The sequence below is a fragment of the Solea solea genome, chromosome 4 (genome assembly GCF_958295425.1).
Source record: "Solea solea chromosome 4, fSolSol10.1, whole genome shotgun sequence".
In the NCBI taxonomy this organism is placed as follows: Eukaryota; Metazoa; Chordata; class Actinopteri; order Pleuronectiformes; family Soleidae; genus Solea; species Solea solea.
Genome location: NC_081137.1, coordinates 25,235,109 through 25,246,914, shown reverse-complemented (window position 1 = coordinate 25,246,914; position 11,806 = coordinate 25,235,109). Strand labels below are relative to the sequence as shown.

The 11,806-nt window shown below is 47.7% G+C and overlaps 1 long non-coding RNA gene across 1 annotated transcript; it reads left to right on the top strand.

The window, feature by feature from the left end:
- The first annotated feature begins 188 nt into the window (after positions 1-188).
- LOC131457935 (uncharacterized) lies at positions 189-5,776 on the top strand. The gene is made up of 3 exons (XR_009240037.1): positions 189-276; positions 5,416-5,638; positions 5,719-5,776. It is a non-coding gene; the product is annotated as an uncharacterized LOC131457935 (long non-coding RNA).
- Positions 5,777-11,806: the final 6,030 nt, after the last annotated feature.

Sequence of the window (11,806 nt, the reverse complement as noted above, 5' to 3'; positions counted from 1 at the left end):
ATGTAGAGGGTTGTATGGCTTGGTGAGCAGGCCTGTCACAGTGGGAAAATCCTGGAATCTTATCACTGCCTCACAGACACTGAGCCGCACTGATCTACTCACCCTCGTTGCCAGCAGACGAGCCCTTCCCCCATCCAAATGCCCCTGCACAGGCTGGCTGGCCCCCTCTCCGCTCAGTTGCCACCTTCTTTGAACGGGAGATAGCAGGAACTGATGGAGGGAGGAATGCTTCTGGTAAAACGTGACTAACATGGAGAGAGTGAGCAGTGACTGATGGTAAATGATCTGCATTTACTTTGTGCTTTTCTAGTTTTGATGACCACTCAAAACACACTTTTACCATTCACACGTTCACCCATTCACTCACACGACAAGCTGTTTGTATATTAATATGATGAAGTTGACTTTGCTCATTTACAACAAAAACACACAAATCTATCACATGTACAAACACACACACACAGCATTTCTTCGTCAGTCGCAGCTACTTTGTGAAAATGAATAATCCTGAAATCAAACACTTCAGTGAATCACTGACCTCAGTTTTCTCAAAAAACAGGAAGTTGTTCAGCTTCAGTGTTTAATATAAATGTTTCATTCATAGTCTGCCTTCAAATAGACAAACATACAGAAACTGTGGTTTCATCAAAGCACAGAACAGAATGAAATGTGATACTTCATATAAAGCCATAGTTACATTAATGTAAATAAATAAATGTCACATACAAAGCTAAAACTCTTACTCCTTATACAGTACATTTTATTTCCTTCACCATCAGTATCTGCTGTTTGAATCTATTATTGATGAGCAGCAGCTTCAGGGACGTCTGAGGGCGAGTTCATCATTAACAAGTGACCTTTTTTACACCTGTGTCACACACGGAGTAAAACATCATCTACTTTCTGATGACTCGTTAATTACTTTCATTGTTAAAAACATACGAGGATTGTGCAATTAAGAAGATGAATACAGAGTCAGTGAGGGATCTGTGGTGGAACTGATACTTCAGCTGTGTGAAAGTGAAATAACGACATAGACGTACGTTCAGGACGAGTCAACGCGTCACAAATCCCTCAATTATTGACAAGGAAAATACATTAGACCCGGTTTGGGACCCTGTTTGTGACCGGGTTTGTGAGCGGGTTTGTGACTGGGGTTGTGACCGGGGTTGTGACCGGGGTTGTGTCCAGGGTTTGTGACCAGGGTTGTGAGCGGGTTTGTGACCAGGGTTGTGACCGGGGTTTGTGACCGGGGTTTGTGACCAGGGTTGTAACCGGGTTTGTGACCGGGGTTGTGACCGGGGTTTGTGACCGGGGTTTGTGACCAGGGTTGTAACCGGGTTTGTGACCAGGTTTGTGAACAGGTTTGTGAGCGGGTTTGTGAACAGGTTTGTGAGTGGGTTTGTGACCAGGTTTGTGAGCGGGTTTGTGACTGGCGTTTGTGCCCGGGGGTTGTGACCGGGGTTGTGTCCAGGGTTTGTGACCGGGGTTGTGGGCGGGGTTGTGTCCAGGGTTTGTGACCGGGGTTTGTGACCAGGGTTGTGAGCGGGTTTGTGACCAGGGTTTGTGACCAGGGTTGTGACCCGGTTTTTGACCAGGGTTTGTGATCAGGTTTGTGACCAGGGTTGTGACCAGGGGTTGTGAGCAGGTTTGTGACATGGGTTATGAGCGGGGTTGTGACCGGGGTTGTGACCAGGGTTTGTGACCAGGGTTTGTGCCCGGGGGTTGTGACCGGGGTTGTGACCGGGGTTGTGACCGGGTTTGTGTCCAGGGTTTGTGACCGGGGTTGTGAGCGGGGTTGTGTCCAGGGTTTGTGACCAGGGTTGTGAGCGGGTTTGTGACCAGGGTTGTGACCCGGTTTTTGACCAGGGTTTGTGATCAGGTTTGTGACCAGGGTTGTGACCAGGGTTTTTGACCAGGGTTGTGACCAGGGGTTGTGAGCAGGTTTGTGACAAGGGTTATGACCCGGTTTTTGACCAGGGTTTGTGATCAGGTTTGTGACCAGGTTTGTGACCAGGGTGATGAGCGGGGTTGTGACCGGGGTTGTGACCAGGGTTTGTGACCAGGGTTGTGACCAGGGTTTGTGACCAGGGGTTGTGACCGGGTTTGTGATCAGGTTTGTGACCGGGGTTATGAGCGGGTTTGTGACCAGGTTTGTGAGCAAGTTTGTGAGTGGGTTTGTGAGCGGGTTTGTTGCCGGCGTTTGTGCCCAGGGGTTGTGACCGGGGTTGTGACCGGGTTTGTGACCGGGTTTGTGTCCAGGGTTTGTGACCAGGGTTGTGACCAGGGTTGTGACCCAGTTTTTGACCAGGTTTGTGACTGGGGGTTGTGACCAGGTTTGTGACCAGGGTGATGAGCGGGGTGATGAGCGGGGTTGTGACCGGGTTTGTGACCAGGGTTGTCACCAGGGTTGTGACCGGGTTTATGACAGGGTTGTGACCGGGTTTATGACGGGGTTTGTGACCAGGGTTTGTGACCAGGGTTGTGACCCAGTTTTTGACAATTTTTGTGACCGGGGTTGTAACCGGGTTTGTGACCAGGTTTGTGACCAGGGTGATGAGCGGGGTTGTGACCGGGGTTGTGACCGGGGTTGTGACCGGGGTTGTGACCGGGTTTGTGACCAGGGTTGTCATCAGGGTTGTGACCGGGTTTATGACAGGGTTGTGACCGGGTTTATGACGGGGTTTGTGACCAGGGTTTGTGACCAGGGTTGTGACCCAGTTTTTGACAAGTTTTGTGACCGGGGTTGTAACCGGGTTTGTGACCAGGTTTGTAACCGGGTTTGTGACCAGGGTTGTGACCGGGGTTGTGACCGGGGTTTGTGTCCAGGGTTTGTGACCAGGGTTGTGACCCAGTTTTTGACCAGGTTTGTGACCGGGGTTGTGACCAGGTTTGTGACCAGGGTGATGAGCGGGGTTGTGACCGGGGTTGTGACCGGGGTTGTGACCGGGTTTGTGACCAGGGTTGTCACCAGGGTTGTGACCGGGTTTATGACAGGGTTGTGACCGGGTTTATGACGGGGTTTGTGACCGGGGTTTGTGACCAGGGTTGTGACCCAGTTTTTGACAAGTTTTGTGACCGGGGTTGTAACCGGGTTTGTGACCAGGTTTGTAACCGGGTTTGTGACCAGGGTTGTGACCGGGTTTGTGACCAGGTTTGTGAGCGGGTTTGTGACCAGGGTTGTGACCGGGTTTGTGACCAGGTTTGTAACCGGGTTTGTGAGCGGGTTTGTGACCGGCGTTTGTGCCTGGGGGTTGTGACCGGGGTTGTGACCGGGTTTGTGAGCGGGTTTGTGACCAGGTTTGTGACCGGGTTTGTGAGCGGGTTTGTGACCAAGGTTGTAACCGGGTTTGTGAGCAGGTTTGTGACCCTGTTTGTGAGCGGATTTGTGACCAGGGTTGTGACCGGGTTTGTGACCAGGGTTGTGACAGGCTTTGTGACAAGGGTTGTGACCAGGGTTGTGACCGGGTTTGTGACCAGGGTTATGACCCGGTTTTTGACCAGGTTTGTGACCAGGGTTTGTGACCAGGGGTTGTGAGCGGGTTTGTGACCAGGGTTGTAACCCAGTTTTTGACCAGGTTTGTGACCAGGGTTTGTGACCAGGTTTGTGACCAGGGTTGTGACCCAGTTTTTGACCAGGTTTGTGACCAGGGTTTGTGACCAGGGGTTGTGAGCGGGTTTGTGACAAGGGTTATGACCCGGTTTTTGACCAGGGTTTGTGATCAGGTTTGTGATCAGGTTTGTGACCAGGTTTGTGATCAGGTTTGTGACCAGGGTTATGAGCGGGTTTGTGAGCGGGTTTGTGAGCGGGTTTGTGACCAGGGTTGTGACCGGGTTTGTGACCAGGTTTGTGAGCGGGTTTGTGAGCGGGTTTGTGACCGGGTTTGTGACAGGGTTTGTGACCGGCGTTTGTGACCAGGGTTGTGAGCGGGTTTGTGACCAGGGTTGTGAGCGGGTTTGTGACCAGGGTTGTGACCCAGTTTTTGACCAGGTTTGTGACCAGGGTTTGTGAACAGGGATTGTGACCAGGGGTTGTGAGCAGGTTTGTGACCAGGGTTGTGACCAGGGTTGTGACCCAGTTTTTGACCAGGTTTGTGACCGGGTTTGTGACCAGGGTTGTGACCGGGTTTGTGACCAGGTTTGTGAGCGGGTTTGTGACCAGGGTTGTGACCGGGTTTGTGACCAGGTTTGTAACCGGGTTTGTGAGCGGGTTTGTGACCGGCGTTTGTGCCTGGGGGTTGTGACCGGGGTTATGACCCGGTTTTTGACCAGGGTTTGTGATCAGGTTTGTGATCAGGTTTGTGACCAGGTTTGTGATCAGGTTTGTGACCAGGGTTATGAGCGGGTTTGTGAGCGGGTTTGTGAGCGGGTTTGTGACCGGGGTTGTGACCGGGTTTGTGACAAGGGTTGTGACCGGGTTTGTGACCAGGGTTGTGACCGGGGTTGTGACTGGGTTTGTGACCAGGGTTGTGACCGGGTTTGTGACCGGGTTGTGACCAGGGTTGTGACCGGGTTTGTGACCAGGGTTGTGACCGGGTTTGTGACCAGGGTTGTGACCAGGGTTGTGACCGGGTTTGTGACCAGGGTTGTGACAGGGTTTGTGACAAGGGTTGTGACCAGGGTTGTGACCGGGTTTGTGACCAGGGTTGTGACCCCGTTTTTGACCAGGTTTGTGACCAGGGTTTGTGACCAGGGGTTGTGAGCGGGTTTGTGACAAGGGTTATGACCCGTTTTTTGACCAGGGTTTGTGACCAGGTTTGTGACCAGGGTTGTGACCAGGGTTGTGACCAGGGTTGTGAGCGGGTTTGTGAGCGGGGTTGTGACCCAGTTTTTGACCAGGTTTGTGACCGGGGTTGTGACCAAGTTTGTGCCCGGGGGATGTGACCGGGGTTGTGACCAGGGTTGTGACCCCGTTTTTGACCAGGTTTGTGACCAGGGTTTGTGACCAGGGGTTGTGAGCGGGTTTGTGACAAGGGTTATGACCCGTTTTTTGACCAGGGTTTGTGACCAGGTTTGTGACCAGGGTTGTGACCAGGGTTGTGACCAGGGTTGTGAGCGGGTTTGTGAGCGGGTTTGTGAGCGGGGTTGTGACCCAGTTTTTGACCAGGTTTGTGACCGGGGTTGTGACCAAGTTTGTGCCCGGGGGATGTGACCGGGGTTGTGACCAGGTTTGTGACCAGGGTTTGTGACCAGGGTGATGAGCGGGGTTGTGACCGGAGTTGTGATCAGGTTTGTGAGCAGGTTTGTGACCAGGGTTTGTGACCAGGTTTGTGACCAGGGTTGTGACCAGTGTTGTGACCCAGTTTTTGACCAGGGTTTGTGATCAGGTTTGTGACCAGGTTTGTGAGCGGGTTGAACAAGAGTCTTCCTGCATGGAGCTCATAGGTTCTCCCTGTGTGTGTGTGTTTTCTCCAGGATTAGGTTTAAGCTGACTGTAGGTGTGTGTGAGAGTGGACGGTTGTTTGTCTCCGTGTCCCTGTGATGGACAGGTGACCTGTCCAGGGTGTGACTCTGCCCTTCACCCGATGTGAACTGGGATTGGCACCAGCAGCCCCGCAACCCTTGTGTGGAGGATAAAGCGATAGAAGATGGATGAATGGAAACACCTGACTCTGAAACAGTGGCACGCTGCCTCCAGGTAACCAGCTGGACAAGGCCATCACAGAAGAGAGCTCATAGCTCAATATCTGCTTTTAATATCAATGTGTTTGTATGCAGGTGGAGTCGCCCTCCTGCAAGGCCCACTGCCAAAACTTCCTCCAACCTTGGACTGCACGAGCCACGTGGGTCCGAGTCTGCACTGAGACTAAATAAATCTCAATAAATCATTTTCCACCTCAGCAGTGTGTGGAAGTGTCTTCTGGTGAAGGGAATGTTCTTATTATTAGATTATTATTACTAACTACAGAGATACATTCATGTCATTTCACAGTAAACGTGTGTTGTGTGTCCAGTGTTGTGTGTTCAGTGTTGTGTGTGTGTGTGTGTCCAGTGTTGTGTGTTCAGTGTGTGTGTGTGTGTTCAGTGTTGTCTGTGTGTGTCCAGTGTTGTGTGTTCAGTGTTGTGTGTGTGTGTGTCCAGTGTTGTGTGTTCAGTGTTGTCTGTGTGTGTCCAGTGTTGTGTGTTCAGTGTTGTGTGTGTGTGTGTCCAGTGTTGTGTGTTCAGTGTTGTCTGTGTGTGTCCAGTGTTGTGTGTTCAGTGTTGTGTGTGTGTGTGTCTGTCCAGTGTTGTGTGTTCAGTGTTGTGTGTGTGTCCAGTGTTGTGTGTTCAGTGTTGTCTGTGTGTGTTCAGTGTTGTGTGTGTGTGTCCAGTGTTGTGTGTGTGTGTTCAGTGTTGTGTGTTCAGAGGGGAAGTTCAACATTTTAAATAATGCCTGTGCGCGCACACACACAATAAACACAAACAAGAAGTTCTGCACAAACATCAACACCTCGATTATATTTCTGAACAAAGACTCTCTCTCTCTCTCTCTCTCACACACACACACACACACTCTCACACACACACACACACACATTCAGACACACAAACACTCACGAGGACACGCAGGAACAGATTAAGTCCAGATCAATGGCTGTGGCTGGACTGGGAGAGAGATTTCAGCCGGGGTTCTCGTTAAGGCCTGACACATGCGGCAAAGGCTCGAGGGAGTGTTATTACCAGGGTGATGGTTGATAAGACGCTCGTTTCTCCACGGTGAGTCCCACGGGAAAATGCATCGTGCAGCCATGGAAACCATAAGGCTAGGTGTTATGCTATAATTGGGCCAGCTTTTTTAACAGTGCAGCTGCACTGCCAGGTATGCCACTGTCTTCAAATGAGAAATGATTGTGGAGCAAGAGCAAAGAAGATTCATGTGATCTCAGAGAGGAAGTGACTATAAATGATTGTTTCAGATCAAGTTGAAAAACTACGAAGCTAAAGCAAAAAACTCTTTGTATGACTGGGTAAGTACAATATTCTCACCTGAAAGTATGTGTTTTTAATTACATGCAACTCTTTTTCTTCAGTCTGAATCAAGAGATGCAGTATAAGATGGAGGAAGAAGACAGAGGAGGAGGAGGAGGAGGAGGAGGATCAGGGAAAGAAGGTCGTTGGCCAATCCCTGCTCAGTCTCTGTAACTTGGTTGATTACGATCAATTTCCCTGGTATCGATGGCCTCCCTGGCCCTGAGCTACACTCCCTCCTGCATTTTGCATGGTACGTGCTTTGTGTACTATGACGTGACTCACACTCTCTAACACAATCTTACTCCACCACTGACTCTCCCACCTGCAGTCCCTCGAGTCTGTCCACGAGAAATATCAACAGCTGGGAAACTGTGTTCTCCATGAGGGACACGAGCATTCAAATCTCTCCAGTCATTCTCAAATCTGGGTTAATGCAGCATTTGTAGCCCCTTGGATGTAGAAAGTTTGGGTGGTGTCACTGCAGCAGTGCAGCGTTTTCTCTTCTCCAGTCAGTAGAAAAACTCTAAATGAGGTGATGAAGTTTGGTCACGACGTGCTGGACCCAACGCCTCAAATCTCTATGTGTTCTGGGGAACGGGAAACTATCCTCCCTCCAGCATGTGTGAGGGCGCATCCCGCTCACTCTCTCTGCACACTTGGCACGCTCTATCTGAATTAATTGCATCTCTGCGAGGGAGAGAGAGAGAGAGAGGTTTAGTCCTTCTGTTGGGCTGGTCTTGCTACAAGGGGAGTCATTTAAAATTCTGCCTCCCATGCGGCTTCTGGTTTTTACTTTAATGACCACCCCTCCTCTCCCTTTGCTTTTTACCCCATGAATTTCCTGGATTTGGATCTGCACAGCGCAGCTCGGATGACCCGTCTTATTTACGCGTGTACACAAATAAATGATACTTGTTTATTGACCAGCATCAAGGCCATTGGTCACAAAATATCGTTTGCACCTTGTGACTCTGCGCATCTCTGTTCTTTCCTTGCTCTCCCCGCACTCTACCTCCAGTTACTGTGTGAGCACCAGCTTCACGTCAGGAAAATGGCTGCAGCACCTGTTGTTAAGCTGAGAGATCTTTAAAGTTATGCTTTTGTTTTGGAAAATATTTCTGTTATATAGAGATAACAGTCATAAGAATCATAACAAATACACTGACGATCAGGATTTCACGCCATTTTAACAGGTTCCCACAACTCCAAAGAGCTAAAAAACATGTTGAGATGGTTAAGGTTAGGCATAAGGATTTATTCAGACTTTCTAAATGAATAGAAGTTAATGCAGTGTCGTAAGAAGCCTGTGTGTGTGTGTGTGTGTGTGTGTGGAGGAAGCAGAAGGCCTAGTTAACTGCCGCAGTGTTTACTGGTGCTACAGCGAAGCTTCATCAGAGGCACAATAGGAAATGGCCTCAGTAAGATAAAGCAGACTTGTGTCTCTCTCTCTGTTAGGGGTCTCTCACACACACACACACACACACACACGCGAGGTGGGGGTGGAGTGGCGTGGGCTGCAGGACAGTGACGGCCCACAAGGTCAGAGCATGTGCTTGTTTTTCTCAGTTTTTTCTCTGTCGGTGGTGGAGCTGTGTGCTGCCTCACCGGGTCTCTCATCCAGTCAATACCAGCACGCAGCTTCTGACGATCAATGGAGGGTCAATACCTCTCAGACGCCTGCCTCTTTGTGCTCTCACTGATTTAGCTACCACCTACCCAGGCCATCCTTTTCTTTTTTCCTTCCCTGTTTTTTATGACCCTCACTCTCACTTAAATATGTGCACCTCCTGAAATTAGAGACACAGCAGTAAATCTGAGGGGCGGAGCTTGAATTTTCTGCCAAACAGCTTAAATTGTTATCCCTTATCAGGGGTTAAAGTGTGTGTTATCAGGCAGTGCTGATACATGTTTTCTTTGTAGAAAAACAACAAACTTTGACTACACCGTGCACTGATAATGTTATTTTCATCTTAGTTTCAGAGTTTTCCTCTTAAATAACCTGATTCACCTGTAGATGAGGATAACTTAAGTCTGAAACTTTACACTGATGTAAAAGCAGTTTGCAACAGCGCGCGCGCGCGCGCCCGCGCACGCACGCGCACACACACACACACACACACACACACACACACAGAGAGAGACAGAGTCCGTTTGTTCCTGCTCCAGCGGCACATTCTCTCGTATCTCATGTTAACGTTGCAGGCAGCAAAACAAGAAATTGGTCAAATATGTTTGATATGATTCAACATTCTTATTTAATTCAATCAACGAGTGTTTCCCAAACTATTCCCATCAACACCCATTTTGTAAAGAGGACAAACTAGTGACCCGAGTCACAAATAACTCTTTGACGATCCGTGATATAAACTCTAATATACGACAGCACAACAGCAGCCCCATGCTTTGCAGCCACTTGTCTCGCGTGGCTCGAGCTGCTGCATATATAAGGAGAGCATGATTACAAAGCAGCCTCAGGTGTGGCAGGTAGCTCACCTGTGACTGCTTTCATTAAGCATCCCTCAGCCACGCCCATCCCCTCAGCCACGCCCATCCCCTCAGCCACGCTCATCTCCACAAACATGTCTCACTATTTTTCATGTGATTTCTATAACATCTAATATTATTTTTAATAGATACACAGTTTTCTAAGAGATACATATGTTTAGTTTTAAAGCTTAGTTTTAGACACAAGCCTGAGTAAAAGGCAGTAAACTACTTAGCTGTTAAAGACTAAAATGACAGTAGAATAATGTCGGTGTGACAGTTGCTACTTCATTATTAGTTCACTATTAATTTTAAACATGTGGACACAAACAGAAAAAGACTAGAATTTGTGCATAATATTGTAATAATATAAATTCATGCCCTTCCCTGATTAGTTTCACCTGTTCCGTCTTTTCCTTTGTGAACTTGTTTATTTAAAGCAGAGTTGAGATCTTTCCAGTTTCTGACCTCATTAAGGTTAATTGTAAAATAAGATGACTGACTGTGCCTCTTTGCACAAATCATTATTTATCATTTGAATTAAACACCAACCTAAAAATATTGAGCTCGTATTTTGACATTAAATGACACGAAGAAAAGTTTATCTGGTAGAAATCTGCACCCATCTGCCTCCAGCATACATTAACTACCAGAGGTAAGACAATGAATAATTTTACCTCATTAACGCCAGTAAAAGTCACCAACCTCATTTTCTTATTTCCTTATTAAAACATTTTACAAACACCCACAGATTTTAGCTTTAGCTGGAAACTAAATATTATTTACTGGAAAAAGTTGTTGTGGGAAGAAACAAACGTCTCAATAACAGCTTTAAAGTTACATTTTTTTGTATTATTGATCAATGATTGAAAAATAACCTCATCATGATGTAAATACAGTCGTGTGATGACAGGCTTTGACCAAGAGAAAGAATCTAAAAGAGTTGAAAACCATAAACGCATAAATGCAATAACAACATGTGTAAGTATCATCAGAGATGAGCCTGAACTCATCCAAACATGTCTTTGATTGGTCTAACAATGTTTCACCTGAGAGCAAATACCTACAGTAAGTTTATAATGATGATGACATGAAATCAAACATTGTTCTCAGTTTGAATTTATGTGAAAAACAATAACACAAAATATACATGACACCTTTATGACATTGTCATGGTGTCACTTGATCTAATATGATGGTAAATAACACTGACGGTCTTCCTCCTCAATAGTCACAGACACAGCACTGACATTCTTCCTCTTCAATAGTCACAGACACAGCACTGACATTCTTCCTCTTCAACAGTCACAGACACAGCACTGACAGTCTTCCTCATCAACAGTCCCAGACACAACAATGACAGTCTTCCTCTTCAACAGTCACAGACACAGCACTGACAGTCTTCCTCATCAACAGTCACAGACACAGCACTGACATTCTTCCTCTTCAACAGTCACAGACACAGCACTGACAGTCTTCCTCATCAACAGTCACAGACACAGCACTGACAGTCTTCCTCATCAACAGTCCCAGACACAACACTGACAGTCTTCCTCTTCAACAGTCACAGACACAGCACTGACAGTCTTCCTCATCAACAGTCTCAGACACAACACTGACAGTCTTCCTCTTCAATAGTCACAGACACAGCACTGACATTCTTCCTCTTCAATAGTCACAGACACAACACTGACGGCCTTCCTCTTCAATAGTCACAGACACAGCACTGACATTCTTCCTCTTCAACAGTCACAGACACAGCACTGACAGTCTTCCTCATCAACAGTCCCAGACACAACAATGACAGTCTTCCTCTTCAACAGTCACAGACACAGCACTGACAGTCTTCCTCATCAACAGTCACAGACACAGCACTGACATTCTTCCTCTTCAACAGTCACAGACACAGCACTGACAGTCTTCCTCATCAACAGTCACAGACACAGCACTGACAGTCTTCCTCATCAACAGTCCCAGACACAACACTGACAGTCTTCCTCTTCAACAGTCACAGACACAGCACTGACAGTCTTCCTCATCAACAGTCTCAGACACAACACTGACAGTCTTCCTCTTCAATAGTCACAGACACAGCACTGACATTCTTCCTCTTCAATAGTCACAGACACAACACTGACGGCCTTCCTCTTCAATAGTCACAGACACAGCACTGACATTCTTCCTCTTCAATAGTCACAGACACAACACTGACGGCCTTCCTCTTCAATAGTCACAGACACAGCACTGACATTCTTCCTCTTCAATAGTCACAGACACAACACTGACATTCTTCCTCTTCAATAGTCACAGACACAACACTGACGGCCTTCCTCTTCAATAGTCACAGACACAGCACTGACATTCTTCCTCT